Source organism: Sapajus apella, unplaced genomic scaffold (genome assembly GCF_009761245.1).
Source record: "Sapajus apella isolate SASKATOON/1434 unplaced genomic scaffold, GSC_monkey_1.0 scaffold50, whole genome shotgun sequence".
NCBI classification, from domain to species: domain Eukaryota; kingdom Metazoa; phylum Chordata; class Mammalia; order Primates; family Cebidae; genus Sapajus; species Sapajus apella.
The window spans coordinates 11,174,101-11,188,203 of NW_022436990.1; the positions used below are offsets into that span (position 1 = coordinate 11,174,101).

A 14,103-nucleotide genomic window follows, 5' to 3' on the forward strand; every position below is an offset into this window, starting at 1 on the left:
GCCACCACACCCATCTAATTTTTGTATTTTTAGTAGAGACGGGGTTTCACCATGTTGGCCAGGATGGTCTCGATCTCTTGACCACATGATCTGACCGCCTCGGCCTCCCAAAGTGCTGGGATTACAGGCTTGAGCCACCATGCCCAGCCAATATATGTTTTTAATTAATGACTAAGTCCTTAATCACAATACAATCAGCCTCTGGGTTTTGTCCTGAAAAAAAATTTCTAATCCTTGTTGGAGAAGACAAAAACATAACTGGCTCACACATAAATCACTATCTCTTTTGCTGTATCGTATATCAAAGTTAGTATAGTATATCATATAAGTTTAGTGTATCATATAAGTAATCATTTCAGATAGCCCTGGAATGACCTTTAGAATTTATGGTAAGAAAACAATGCATAAAGAAACAATAGAACCTCCACAAAAATTAAATTTAGTCCTTAATCTAGCATAACCCAAATTGTTAAAAAATTTTATTTTAATTTTTGTGAGTACATGGTAGGTATACATATTTAAGGGGTCCATGAGATGTTCTGATACAGGCATACAATGCGTAATAACCACATCATGTAAAATGGGGTACCCAGCCCCTCAAGCACTTATCTTTTATCTTATAAACAATCCAATTAAACTTTTAGATATTTTAAAATGTACAATTAAGTTATTATTGACTGTAGGCACCCTGTTGTGCTATCAAATACTAGGTCTTATTCATTCTTTTTAACTATTTTTTTTGTACCCATCAGCCATTGCCATCTCCCCACGACCCCACTACCCTTCTCCACCTCGGGTAACTATCCACTACTCTGTATGTCCATGAGTTCAATTGTTTTAATTTTTAGATCCCACAAATAAGTGAGAACATGAAACATTTGTCTTTCTGTGCCAGGCTTATTTCACTTAACATAATGGCCTCCGGTTCCTTCCATGTTGTTGCAAATGACAGGGTCTCATTCTTTTATGGCTAAATAGTACTCCATTGTGTATACATACCACATTTTCTTTATCCATTAATCTGTTGATAGACATTTAGATTGCTTTCAAATCTTGGCTATTGTGAACAGTGCTGCAATAAACATGGGAGTGCAGATATCTCTTTGATACACTAATTTCCTTACTTTTGGGTACACACCCAGCAGTGGGACTGCTGAATATGGTAGCTCTATTTTTAGTTTTTTCAGGAACCTCTAAACTGCTCTCCACAGTGGTTGTACTAATTTACCTTCCCATCAAAAGTGACAAGGGTTCCCTTTTCCTCAAATCCTTGCCAGCATTTTTATTGCTTGACTTTGGACACAAGCCATTTTAACTGGAGTGAGATGATACCTCTTTGTAGTTTTGATTTGCATTTCTCTGATTATCAATGATGTTGAGCACCTTTTCATATGCCTGTTTGCCATTGTGTGACTTCTTTTCAGAAATGTCTATTCAGATCTTTTGCCCATTTTTTAACTAGATTGTTAGATTTTTTTCCTATAGAGTTGTTGCAGTTCCTCATCTATTCTGGTTATAAATCTCTTGTCAGGTGGGTAGTTTGCAAATATTTTCTCCCATTTGTGGGTTGTTTCTTCACTTTGATGTTTCTTTTACTGTGCAGCAGCTTTTTAACTTGATGTGATCCCGTTTGCCCATTTTTGCTTTGATAACCCAGATTTTTGAATTTTAAAGGAATTATGTCATTTTTTTCTTGTTACTGTATCTTTTAAGATATGGTCTCTGAAACCTGATATTACATTTTATCTTTATAATTATTGGCTTTCTACCAGTTAAATTTTAATTTTTCCCAGAAACATGAGCCAATATAAATTATTCTAGAATTTTCTTCCTTTATACCATCACTAATGATGTCACTTCAGTTTGTGATGAAGGGTTTGATAGAAAACTTGTGCTCCCTCTACTGACTGTAAGGAAATGTCAACAGCAGCAAAAAATAAAGTGTAGTTTCCAATAAATGGAATTATTATGCCTATCTCAAGAAGCCCATCAAGAATTCTCTACCCATTTTCTAAAGTAAATTTTTAAGTCGAAACAATTAAATAATATTGGTTAAATGCTAATTCACAACTTGTAATCCTTTCAAAAGGCTTCTTATCAGCTGAGATGTACTCTAAAAGGTTAATTATATGGCAGATTCTGGCAAATACGTAAACATTTTACAAAGTATTTATTTAGAATATCAATCATTAATTTTTCTGACTAGTAAGAGGAAAATATATTTATGACTACATATCTGGATTTGGGTCAAAGTTCAGAGTAGTAGTTTACTGAGATAGAATCTACTCCTGGGGATGATGCTGTGAACACTGCTGAAATCACAGCAAACGATTTAGAATATTACACACACTTAGTTGATAAAGTAGAAGCATGGCTTGAGAAGATTGAGTCCAATTTTGAAAGATATTCTACTATGGGTTAAATGCTATCAAACAGCATCACATGCTATCTTTCCTGAAAGAGTCAGTTGATGCAGCAAACTTCATTGTTGTCTTATTTTAAGAAATTGTTGCAGCCACTCCAACTATCAGCAACTGCCACCCTGATCAGTCAGTAGTCATGAACATAGAGGCAAGACACTTTGCCAGGGAAAAGAACATGACCCGCTGAAGGCTTGGATAACCATTAGCATTTTTTTTTAGCAATAAACTAATTAAGGAATGTATATTTGAAAGACATAATACTGTTGTGTACACTTCACAGACTACAGTATAGTGTAAACATAAGTTTTCTATTCACTAAAAAACCAAAAAGTTCGTGCGACTTGCTTGATTACAATACTTACTTTATTGAGGTGCTCTGGAACCAAACCTGTGATATTCCCAAGGTGTGCCTATAATGAGGTTATCCATTCTACATAACAAGATGGAGCATATAGAGAGTTGCTAATTAGAAATTATCTTATTTACTTGCAGTGATATTTAGTAAGGAACTAAATACCTTTCTGATTCTCCATCCTTACTTGTGGAGAACTTAACTCCACAAACTTGTAAGGATCAAGTAAGACAATGAATGTAAAGATTGCATCTAAATGTATAGTATTTTCTAGAAACTACATGTACACTATAAAAAAGGTTTTTTGAGGGGGCAGTTATATCTTGCATCTTGCTAATATCAAGATTCTGTTTCAGAATACTACACTTTCTGTATGGACAGGTCTGCCTCTACGTATTTTCCAAAAGAATGTCTCTTTCCAAGTATAAAACATTTTACTTTATTCTCAACAAAGCTTATAGAAATGCAAAATTGATAGAAAGGTTCTTTCTAATTCACAGCATTTCACTATTAACCACCTGCCCCCAAAAATCCTTTTTGATAGTGTTCATGTAGTTTCTAGAAAATACTATACATTTAGATGAAGTATTTATATTCATTATCTTATTTGATCCTTACAAGTCTGTGGAGTTAAGCAAGTTTTCTACTGGTAAGGACAGAGAATCAGAAAGGTGTTTAGCATCTTACTAAACATCACTGCAAGTAAATAAGATAATTTCTAATTATTGTCTTACAGTGGAGCAATACCAGTTATTCTCATTAGTTATTAATATATAGAGCCTGCAAGTAATCAAATAGCAAATGCTCACATACACACTGCCATCCCACACATGGAAACAATGGGAATACTAAAAGGCATCCACTGATCACATGGATATTATCTGCAGTACAGCAAAAAAGATCCCATAAATAAAAACCTAAAATGAAAGTAGTTTTCTCTCAGAGGGGGAATAAAATAAAACATGTGTTTCCTTAAAAAATGCTTTCTTTAACATATACACAGAAAAAAAACACTTGTGTAAGAAGCAGTCAGGGGAAGGGCTCACAGGAATGAATCAGCAGGATGATAAGAAAGACAAGGGTGTACAAATCTTTTTACATAAACAATAACAGCTAGTCAGACTAACTTTGTCATTTACTCAGTTAATATTAATTGCATAAGCTATAGGTCAAGGTACTTTAAGAGATACCATGATAAATAGGAAAATTTTTGGCACTCAAGCAGCTTCTAGCCTAGTTGGGAAGATAATACAGACACAGATAAAACACTCATTCATTGATTCAATATTTCCTGAGTAGCTACAGAAAGGCACTGAGTTTGGTACCTGAGAAATACAAAGATGAATTAAAAACAGCCTAGCCCTCCAGGAAGTTAACAGTCTGCTAGAGAAGATAACATAGGTATATTGGTTTTAAATGAAGAACATCAGAAGTGCTATAGGAATGGTCCAGATAATATGCTATGTGATTTCCGTTTAAGGGAAATGATTCCTAACTGGGAATTTGGGGAAGGTGGCAAGGAGTAGACATTTGAGCTAGATAGCTTTTAAAGATTACATAGGATTTGAGTACTTACTGACTGAGGAGAAAGGCATTCTAAGTGACAATCAAGTGAGTTGTAAAAACAGAGACTCTGAAAAGTAAAGGGAAGGTAGGAGCAGTGAGTACAAAGGGTTTTTTCTAGAGAGATCCCAAATTATATGAAGGTATTTACTGGGAAGGAATGAGAGGTCAAATTACAGGGATACTCAAATGGGAATCTAAAGAGCTTATGTTGTTTATGGGATATGGGACGAAATAAAAGGTAGAAGAACACAGAGTATGTTAAAAGAGTTCTAAAGTCAATGATAAGGAAAGAAAAACTGGGTTTATAATTAGAAAACATATAATTTAGCAAAGTCTGAAAGAGCAGACATGATTATGGCAGGCTGTTACAGGTTATGTAAATTTATGAAAGTCATAACTCAGCCAGGCCAGCAATTCTCTGGCTGGTGTCATTCCCTCTAAATCTTGGGAGCTAGATCAATTTTGGTACCTCTTTAGATATGCTATCTGTGAAATGACACTGGCCTGAATAAACCCAAACCTCAGGGACCAACCCTTTAACACACACACTTTAACACACATGGACACAATCATATGCTCCACAAAAATCCCCTCAACATCATTTTTGGTAGGACATTTTTATTGTTTGCTACTTTTTCCCCCTTTTTTGTTCATCTGCATTTCCTTGCATGCTATTTTTTTATAATTATAAAATTAATACAAGTTCAACGTAGGAAATCTAGTCTTTCATTGTTATCCATTTTAATACTGACTTAATAAACACAACATGAATGTACTAACACTGACTGCTACAATTCTATACAGAGAGCCAGGGTGCCTGAAAACTGGCCATGCATTCAATACTGGTATACGGATCAGCACAAAGATAATACTGGTCTCTTCAAGAATCACTTAGGGGCTATTCTCCTAAAAGATTAAGAAAACTGCTTTTAGACTACCTCCAGAACTCTCCTGGAATGTGTGAGTTAAAGAGGCCCAAAGTAGTCTCTTAGGACTCAAAAAATTTACTGAATATAGTAAGCACCAATCCAGACCACTAGTTGGATATTCACCCTATAGGGGTGCACAAATTTAGGTATATTCACAGATAAATTTATTTTTTATCAGGAATTACCTAGATTAGAACAATTTCAACCTAAATGGGTTTTAATGGATTAGGACTAAACTCAGAAAAATCAATGAGTCAAACACTGTTGGGTTTTACATTAGGCCAGCTTGATATGCAGGTCAATAGCATGAGCTTTAAACTCTGTCAGAATGAATATGAAACTTAGCTATGATCTACTGTAACTGTGTTATCTTATGAAAGTCACTAAACCCTTCCTAGATTTAAGAAAATATATAACACCTGTGAGAATTAAATTTGAAAATTAATATATAAAAGACTGCCATTCAGTGGCAGTTTATTATTAACAGGCAATCACCACAGTATCACTTCATATAGAAATCTACTGTCCATAAAGAATTAGTGCTTTTTTTTTTTTTTTTTTTGAGATGAAGTCTGGAGTCTCTCTCTATTACCCAGGCTGGAGTGCAGTGGCACGATCTCAGGATCTCAGGTTACTGCAACCTCCACCACCTGTGTTCAAGCAATTCTCCTGCCTCAGCCTCTCCAGTAGCTGGGATTACAGGCACCTGCCACCATGCCCAGCTAATTTTTGTATTTTTAGCAGAGATGGGGTTTTACTGTGTTGGCCAGGCTGGTCTGGAACTTCTGATCCACCCACCTCAGCCTCCCAAAGTGCTGGGATTGCAAGCGTGAGCCACTGTGCCCAGCCAGAATTAGTGCTTTTTATTGATTAAATTATTAAAGAACAAGTAAAGAAAGCAAGGTATGGAGTAATCCTAAATGCTCTACAACGTATCATATTTATTCTCCAAGGTCCATCTCAATGAAATCTTTTGTGTCCCCCTTAATCTCACAGTCTCCTCCTTTGAAACCCCATATCCTGGGTTTAGATCACCCATAAGCTCTTCTCATACTGTGGACTATAGTCATACATGTTCTTTTCTTACCAGCCAGTCTCTCCCGCTCCTCACCTTGCTCTATCTATTAGACCTGGGGCTTTTAACCTGAGGACTGTACACTTCCTAAAATTAAATACAAAAGTAGTGCTTCTGTATACCGTATATAAATACATTTTCCTGGAGAAAATCCATAGTTTGCATCAAATTCTCAAAAAAAGTCTGAAGGTCAAAAAAGGTAAGGAACTCTTGTCTAGGGAATAGACTGATTTACTTATACTTGTCTCCTCTACAGTGTTGGGCATTTACCTTGCATATGAATCAAAATTTGTTGATACAATAGTTTATTAATAAATCATAAAATAAATTATAACTTTTGTTTAATGAAATCTTTTCTTAACTTTCATTTATTTTTGAGATAGGGTCTTACTCTATCACCCAGGCTGGAGTGCAATGGCATGAACACGGGTCATTGCAGCCTTGACTTCCTGGGCTCAAGTGATCCTCCTGCCTCAGCCTCCTGTGGCTGGGACCAGAGGTGCACTCCACCACTACCCTAACAGATAATTTTTTTTTCTTTTTTGTTTTTGTATTCTTTTGTACAGATGGGATCTTGTTACATAGCCCAGGCTGGTATTGAACTCCTGGGCTCAAGCAATCCTCCTGCCTCCACCTCCTAAAATGCTAGGATTATAGGTATGAGCCACCACACCTGGCATTAATGCAATCTTTTAAAATATATTTTCTTGCTTGGTCTTCCTTTAATGCAAAAATTACTACTTAACTGTTCTGCGTATTTTACCACCACAACAAAAAAAAGACTGTGTCTTAGTCTCATATAATATTAACTGCCTGTCACATGGCAGACTCTTCATCAGAAGAAAAGAAAAAAGAAATATACTGCTTTAGTTGCAGGATATAAGAAAGAAAGGGGAAGAAAATCTTAACCTCTATCTATATACTATGCTGCTGTTGGAGTGTAAATATGAACTAAAATAGGGTAATTTAATCCCAAATGGTGTCCAAAGGGGCTTAAAGAAAACTAAATGGAAAAAAAAAAAAAACTGCTTATGCAACATCAGTTTACCTGTTTGAGGGTGAAATCACCAAAACCCTGAACATCTCTCCTCCTCCAAGGGATCATAACTCCTCACTAGCAAGGGAACAAAACATGATGGAGAGTGAGTTTGATGAACTGACAGAAGCAGGCTTCACAAGGTGGGTAATAACAAACTTATTTGAGCTAAAGGAACATGTTCTATCCCAATGCAAAGAAACTAAGAACCATGAAAAAAGGTTAGATGAAATGCTAATGAGAATAAACAGCTTAGAGAAGAACATAAACGACTTGATGGAGCTGAAAAACACAGCACAAGAACTTCTCGAAGCATATACAAGTTTCAATAGCCGAATCAATCAAGTGGAAGAAAGGATATCAGAGATTAAAGAGCAACTCAATGAACTACAATGAGAAGGTAAGATTAGAGAAAAAAGAGTGAAAAGAAATGAACAAAGCCTCCAACAAATATGAGATTATGTGAAAAGACCTAATCTACGCTTGATTAGTGTACCTGAATGTGACAGGAGAATGAATCCAAGCTGGAAAACACTCTTCAGGATATTATCCAGGAGAACTTCCCCAACCTAGGAAGGCAGGCCAACATTCAAATCCAGGAAATACAGAGAACATCACAAACATATTCCTCAAGAAGAGCAACCCCAAGGCACATAATCATCAGATCCAACAGGGTTGTAATGAAAGAAAAATTGCTAAGGCCAACCAGAGAGAAAGGCTGGGTCACCCACAAAGGGAAGCCCATCAGACTCACAGCGGATCTCTCCGCAAAAACCCTGCAAGCCAGAAGAGAGTGGGGGCCAATATTCAACATCCTTAAAGAAAAGAACTTTCAATCCAGAATTCCATATCCAGCCAAACTAAGCTTCATAAGTGAAGAAGAAATAAAAATCCTTTACAGACAAGCAATTGCTGAGAGATTTCATCACGACCAGGCCTGCCTTACAAGAGGTCCTTAAAGAAGTACTAAACACGGAAAGGAACAAACAGTATCAGCCACTGCAAAAATGTACCAAATGGTGAAGACCATCGACAGAAGGAAGAAACTGCATCAACTAACAGGCAAAACAATCAGCTAGTATCAAAATGGCAGGATCAAATTCACACATAACAATATTAACCTTAAATGTAAAGGGGCTAAATGCCCCAATCAAAAGACACAGACTGGCAAATTGGATAAGACCCATCAGTGTGCTATATTCAGGAGACCCATCTCACGTGCAAAAACACACATAGGCTCAAAATAAAGGGATGGAGGCATATTTACCAAGCAAATAGGAGCAAAAAAGGCCCGAGTTGCAATCCTAGTCTCTGATAAAATGGACTTTAAATAAACAAAGATCAAAAGAGACAAAGAAGGGCATTACATGATGGTAAAAGCATCAATTCAACAAGAAGAGCTAACTGTCCTAAATATATATGCACCCAATACAGGAGCACCCAGATACACAAAGCAAGTTCTTAAAGACCTACAAAGAGACTTACACTCCCACACAATAATAGTGGGAGACTTTAACACTCTACTGTCAATATTAGACAGATCAACAAGACAGAAAATTAACAAGGATATCCAGGACTTGAACACAGATCTGGACCAAGCAGACCTAATAGACATCTACAGAACTCTTGACCCCAAATCAACAGAATATACATTCTTCTCATCACCACATCACACTTACTGTAAAATTGACCACACAATTGGAAGTAAATAACTCCTCAGCAAATGCAAAACAATGAAGTCAAAACAACCAGTCTCTCAGACCACAGTGCAATCAAATTAGACTCAGGATTAAGAAACTCACTCAAAACTGCACAATTACATGGAAGATGAACAACCTGCTCCTGAATGACTACTGGATAAATAATGAAATGAAAGCAGTAATAAAGATGCCCTTCGAAACCAATGAGAATGAAGATACAACATATCAGAATCTCTGGGACACATTTAAAGCAGTGTCTAGAGGGAAATTCATAGCACTTAATGCCCACATGAGAAGTGAGAAAAGATCTAAAATCAACACCCTATCATCACAATTTAAAAAACCACAGAAGCAAGATCAAACAAATTCAAAAGCTAGCAGAAGACAAGAAATAACTAAGATCAGAGCAGAACTGAAGGAGATAGAGACACAAAAAACCCTTTAAAAAATCAGCAAATCCAGTAGCTGGATTTTTGAAAAGATCAACAAAATAGACCACTAGCCAGGCTAATAAAAAAAAAAAGAAGAATCAAATAGATGCAATAAAAAATGATAAAGGGGATATCACCACTGATTCCACAGAAATACAAACTATCCTCAGAGATTACTACAAACAACTCTATGCATATAAACCAGTAAATCTACAAGAAATGGTTCAATTCCTGGACACTTATACCCTCCCGAGACTAAACCAGGAAGAAGTCGAGTCCCTGAATAGACCAATAACAAGGTCTGAAATTGAGGCAGCAATTAATAGCCTACCAACCAAAAAAAGTCCAGGCCCAGACAGGTTCACAGGTGAATTCAACCAGGTATACAAAAAGGAGCTGGTACCACGACTTCTGAAACTATTCCAAACAATACAGAAAGAGGGAATCCTCCCTAACTCATTTCCTGAGACCAACATCATCCTGATACCAAAACCCAGTAGAGACACAACTAAAAAAGAAAATTTCAGGAAAATATCCATGAAGAACATCAATGTAAAAATCTTAAATAAAATACTGGCACACTGAATGCAACAGCACATCAAAAAGCCTATCTATCACAATCAAGTTGGCTTCATTCTGAGGATACAAGGCTGGTTCAACATACGCAAATCTATAAACGTAATCTATCACATAAACAGAACCAATGACAAAAACTACATGATTATGTCAATAGATGCAGACAAGGCCTCTGACAAAATTTAAAAGACCTTTATGCTAAAAACTCTCAATAAACTAGGTATCAATGGAACGTACTGAAAATAATAAAAGTTATTTACGACAAACCCACACTCAATATTATACTGAATAGGCAAAACCTGGAAGCATTCCCTTTGAAAACCGGCACTACACAAGGGTGGCCTCTCTCACCATTCCTATTCAACATAGTATTGGAAGTTCTAGCCAAAGCAATCAGGCAAGAAAAAGAAATAAAGCATATTCAATTAGAAAAAGAGAAAGTCAAATTGTCTCTATTTGCAGACGACATGATTGTATATTTACAAGACCCAATCGTCTCAGCCCAAAATCTCCTTAAGATGATAAGCAACTTCAGCAAAGTCTCAGGATACAAAATCAACGTGGAAATATCACAAGCATTCCTATACACCAATAACAGACAAACAGAGAGCCACATTGTGAGTGAACTCCCATTCATAATTACTAGAAAGAGAATAAAATACATAGGAATACACCGAACAAGGGATGTGAAGGACCTCTTCAAAGAGAACTACAAACCACTGCTCAAGGAAATAAGAGAGGACACACACAGATGGAAAAACATACCATGCTCATGGTTAGGAAGCATCAATATTGTGAAAATGGCCATATTGCCCAAAGTAATTTATAGATTCAATGCTATCCTCATCAAGCTACCATTGACTTTCTTCACAGAGCTGGAAAAAAACCACCTTAAACTTCATATGAAACCAAAAGAGAGCCCGCGTAGCCAACACAATCCTAAGCAAAAAGAACAAAGCTGGAGGCATCATGCTACCTCACCGCAAAGTATACTACAAGGCTACAGTAATCAAAACAGCATGGTACTGGTACAAAAACAGACATACACACCAATGGAACAGAACAGAGCCCTCGGAAGTAACACTGCACATCTACAACCATCTGATCTTTGACAAACCTGACAAAAACAAGCAATGGGGGAAAGATTCCCTGTTTAATGAATAGTGTTGGGGAAACTGGCTAGCCATGCACAGAAAGCTGAAACTGGACCCCTTCTTTACACCTTATACAAAAATTAACCCCAGATGGATTAAAAGTGTAAACATAAGACCTAACACCATAAAAACCCTAGAAAAAAACCTAGGCAATACCATTCGGGACATAGGCATATGTAAGGACTTCATGACTAAAACACTAAAAGCAATGGCAACAAAAGCCAAAATAGACAAATGGGATCTAATTAGACTTAAAACCTTCTACACAGCAGAAGAAACTATCATTAGAGTGAACTGGCAACCAACACAATGGGAAGAAATTTTTGCAATCTATCCATCTGACAAAGGGCTAATATCCAGAATCTACAAAGAACTGAAACAAAACTAAATAAACACAAAACCATCAAAAAGCAGGCAAAGGATATAACAGACACTTTTCAAAAGAAGACATTTATGAGGCCAAGAAACATGAAAAAAAGCTCATCATCACAGGTCATTAGAGAAATGCAAATCAAAACCACATTGAGATACCATCTCACACCAGTTAGAATGGCAATCATGAAAAAATCTGGAGACAACGAATGCTGGAGAGGATGTGGAGAAATAGGAACATTTTTACACTGTTGGTGGGAGTGTAAATTAGTTCAACCATTGTGGGAGACAGTGTGGCGATTCCTCACGGACCTAGAAATAGAAATTCCATTTGACCAAGCAATCCCATTACTGAGCATATACCCAAAGGATTATAAATCATTCTATTATAAAGACATGTGCACAGGTATGTGCATTGTGGCACTGTTTATCTTAGCAAAGACTTGGAACCAACCCAAACGCCCATCAATGACAGACTAGATAAAGAAAATGTGGCACATATACACCATGGAATGCTATACAGCCACAAAAAGGGATAAGTTCACATCCTTTGCAGGGACATGGATGAATCTGGAAACTACCATTCTCAGTACACTGACAAAACAGAAAACAAAACAGTGCATGTTCTCACTCATAAGTGGATGGTGAACAATGAGAACACTTGCACACAGGGAGGGGAACATCACACACTGGGGTCTGTTGGGGTGTGGTGGGATAGGGGAGGGATAGGAGGGAGTGGGGAGATTGGGGAGGGATAACATTAGGAGAAATACCTAATGTAGGTGACGGGGGATGGAGGCAGCAAACCATCATGGCATGTGTATACCTACGTAACAATCCTTCAAGATCTGCACATATACCCCAGGACTTAAAGTATAATAAAAAAGGATAAAAGTCTCAGACCCCATTAAGATTACAAATATATGAAAACATTAAAAGTATCTCTTTTAATTAGGTTATATTGATATTTCTAAACAACATGTATATTTTGTCAAAAACTTATATTCTAAACCTTTTGATCCTTAGATGTCAATGATATTATTTTGTAACCAGTATATTACTGGTTATGCAAAAATATTTTAAAATTCTATTATTTTCCCATAAATCCTTTATATATGAGAGATTTGCAACTATTTCTCTAGTGGAATCTTTAGAAACAGATTCAATATAAAAAGTAACTACTATACTAATATTTAAATTCCATATCATAAAAAAGATAAGCTCTATCATATTGAAGCATTATATTTGATATAAGCTATTACAGCTAGTGCTTGACTTACGACCACGGTCGGGACTGTGGACCAGTCGTAACACCATTTGGTCGTAAGTTGAGTAGGCTATATGTACAGTTGAAATGGTGCACGCGGAGATGGTAGTGCTGCCGGAAGCTGGTCTGCACTGTCGTACGCCCAGCTGGGCAACGTTTGCACTGCCAGACGCGGAGCAGTCGTGGCTAGCGATTGTGGTCGTAAAGTCGAATGGTCGTAAGTTGCATAGGTGGTAAGTCGATCAATACCTGTATGTTATTTCTCTCTTAACTTTAATATTAATTAGCAGACTATAAAATTATCTCATAGTTGTATTTATCAAAAAGCCAATTTTCCTAATATTTTTCCCTATTTAGTGTTCATTCAATAAATATTTACCAAGTGCCTGTTACATGCCAGTGGTGTTAAGTGTTGCACAGCAGTGAACCAATCATGTTCTGCCAGAAAAATACTTAAATGCTACTGCTTTCTTGGAACACAGATTTATGCTACCACCTTTTTGAAGTGTTAGAGCAGACAGATAGCTGGAAATGAGTTGGAGAGAGAGCCCTGAGAAAAGTAAGACTAGAAAATCTCACATCCCAAAAACCACCCAAAAGCTGCATGCTAGATATGAACAGAGAGGAAGGGAAATGCTTATGCAGAAAGAAACACCCTGAAATGCCCCTTAGGAGACCCATAATTGCTCATTCTGCAGTTAACCTGTCAGAATGTAACTAGCTACATACTGATAAAGAGGGAAGGAGGGCAGAGGGGAAATTTCTAAGAGATATGCAGGCATAAGTACATATTCAACTGCTGTAAGACCTTCCTGGGGTGGCAGTAATGAGCAACACTGCCATTAAGTAGGCTTCATAGCCAACACCAGGCACATACATGGGGATCAACTGTAACAGAATCCCACAAAACTGTGGCAGGAACTAGGCAGGGACAAGGCAGGGACAAGTTAGAGACTTAAGGCAGAGGTAGGAAACTAGCCAAAGACAAAGGCAGAGACTTGAGACAGGCAGGAACTTAAAGAAAGTCTAACAGAAGGAAAACTGCAATGTTAAACTCAGAGGGCTGCTGTGTCATTTTCTTACGAGCAGCTCGCTCTGCCTCCTCTTTTAGAGCATACTATCTACTTAACCCTTGCTGCTACTACTGCTGCTTTTCCAGCCTGCTCCTCTCTTGGTATGTACTTTCTTCAATAAATTCCATGTTCTTTTTGCTAAAGTTGCC

General features: G+C 37.1%; 1 protein-coding gene across 5 annotated transcripts in view; it reads right to left on the minus strand.

Moving 5' to 3' along the window:
* The window catches only part of NUBPL (nucleotide binding protein like), a 246,578-nt gene that overhangs the window by 37,257 nt on the left and 195,218 nt on the right, over positions 1 to 14,103 (minus strand). The gene's annotated exons all lie outside the window — the stretch shown is intronic.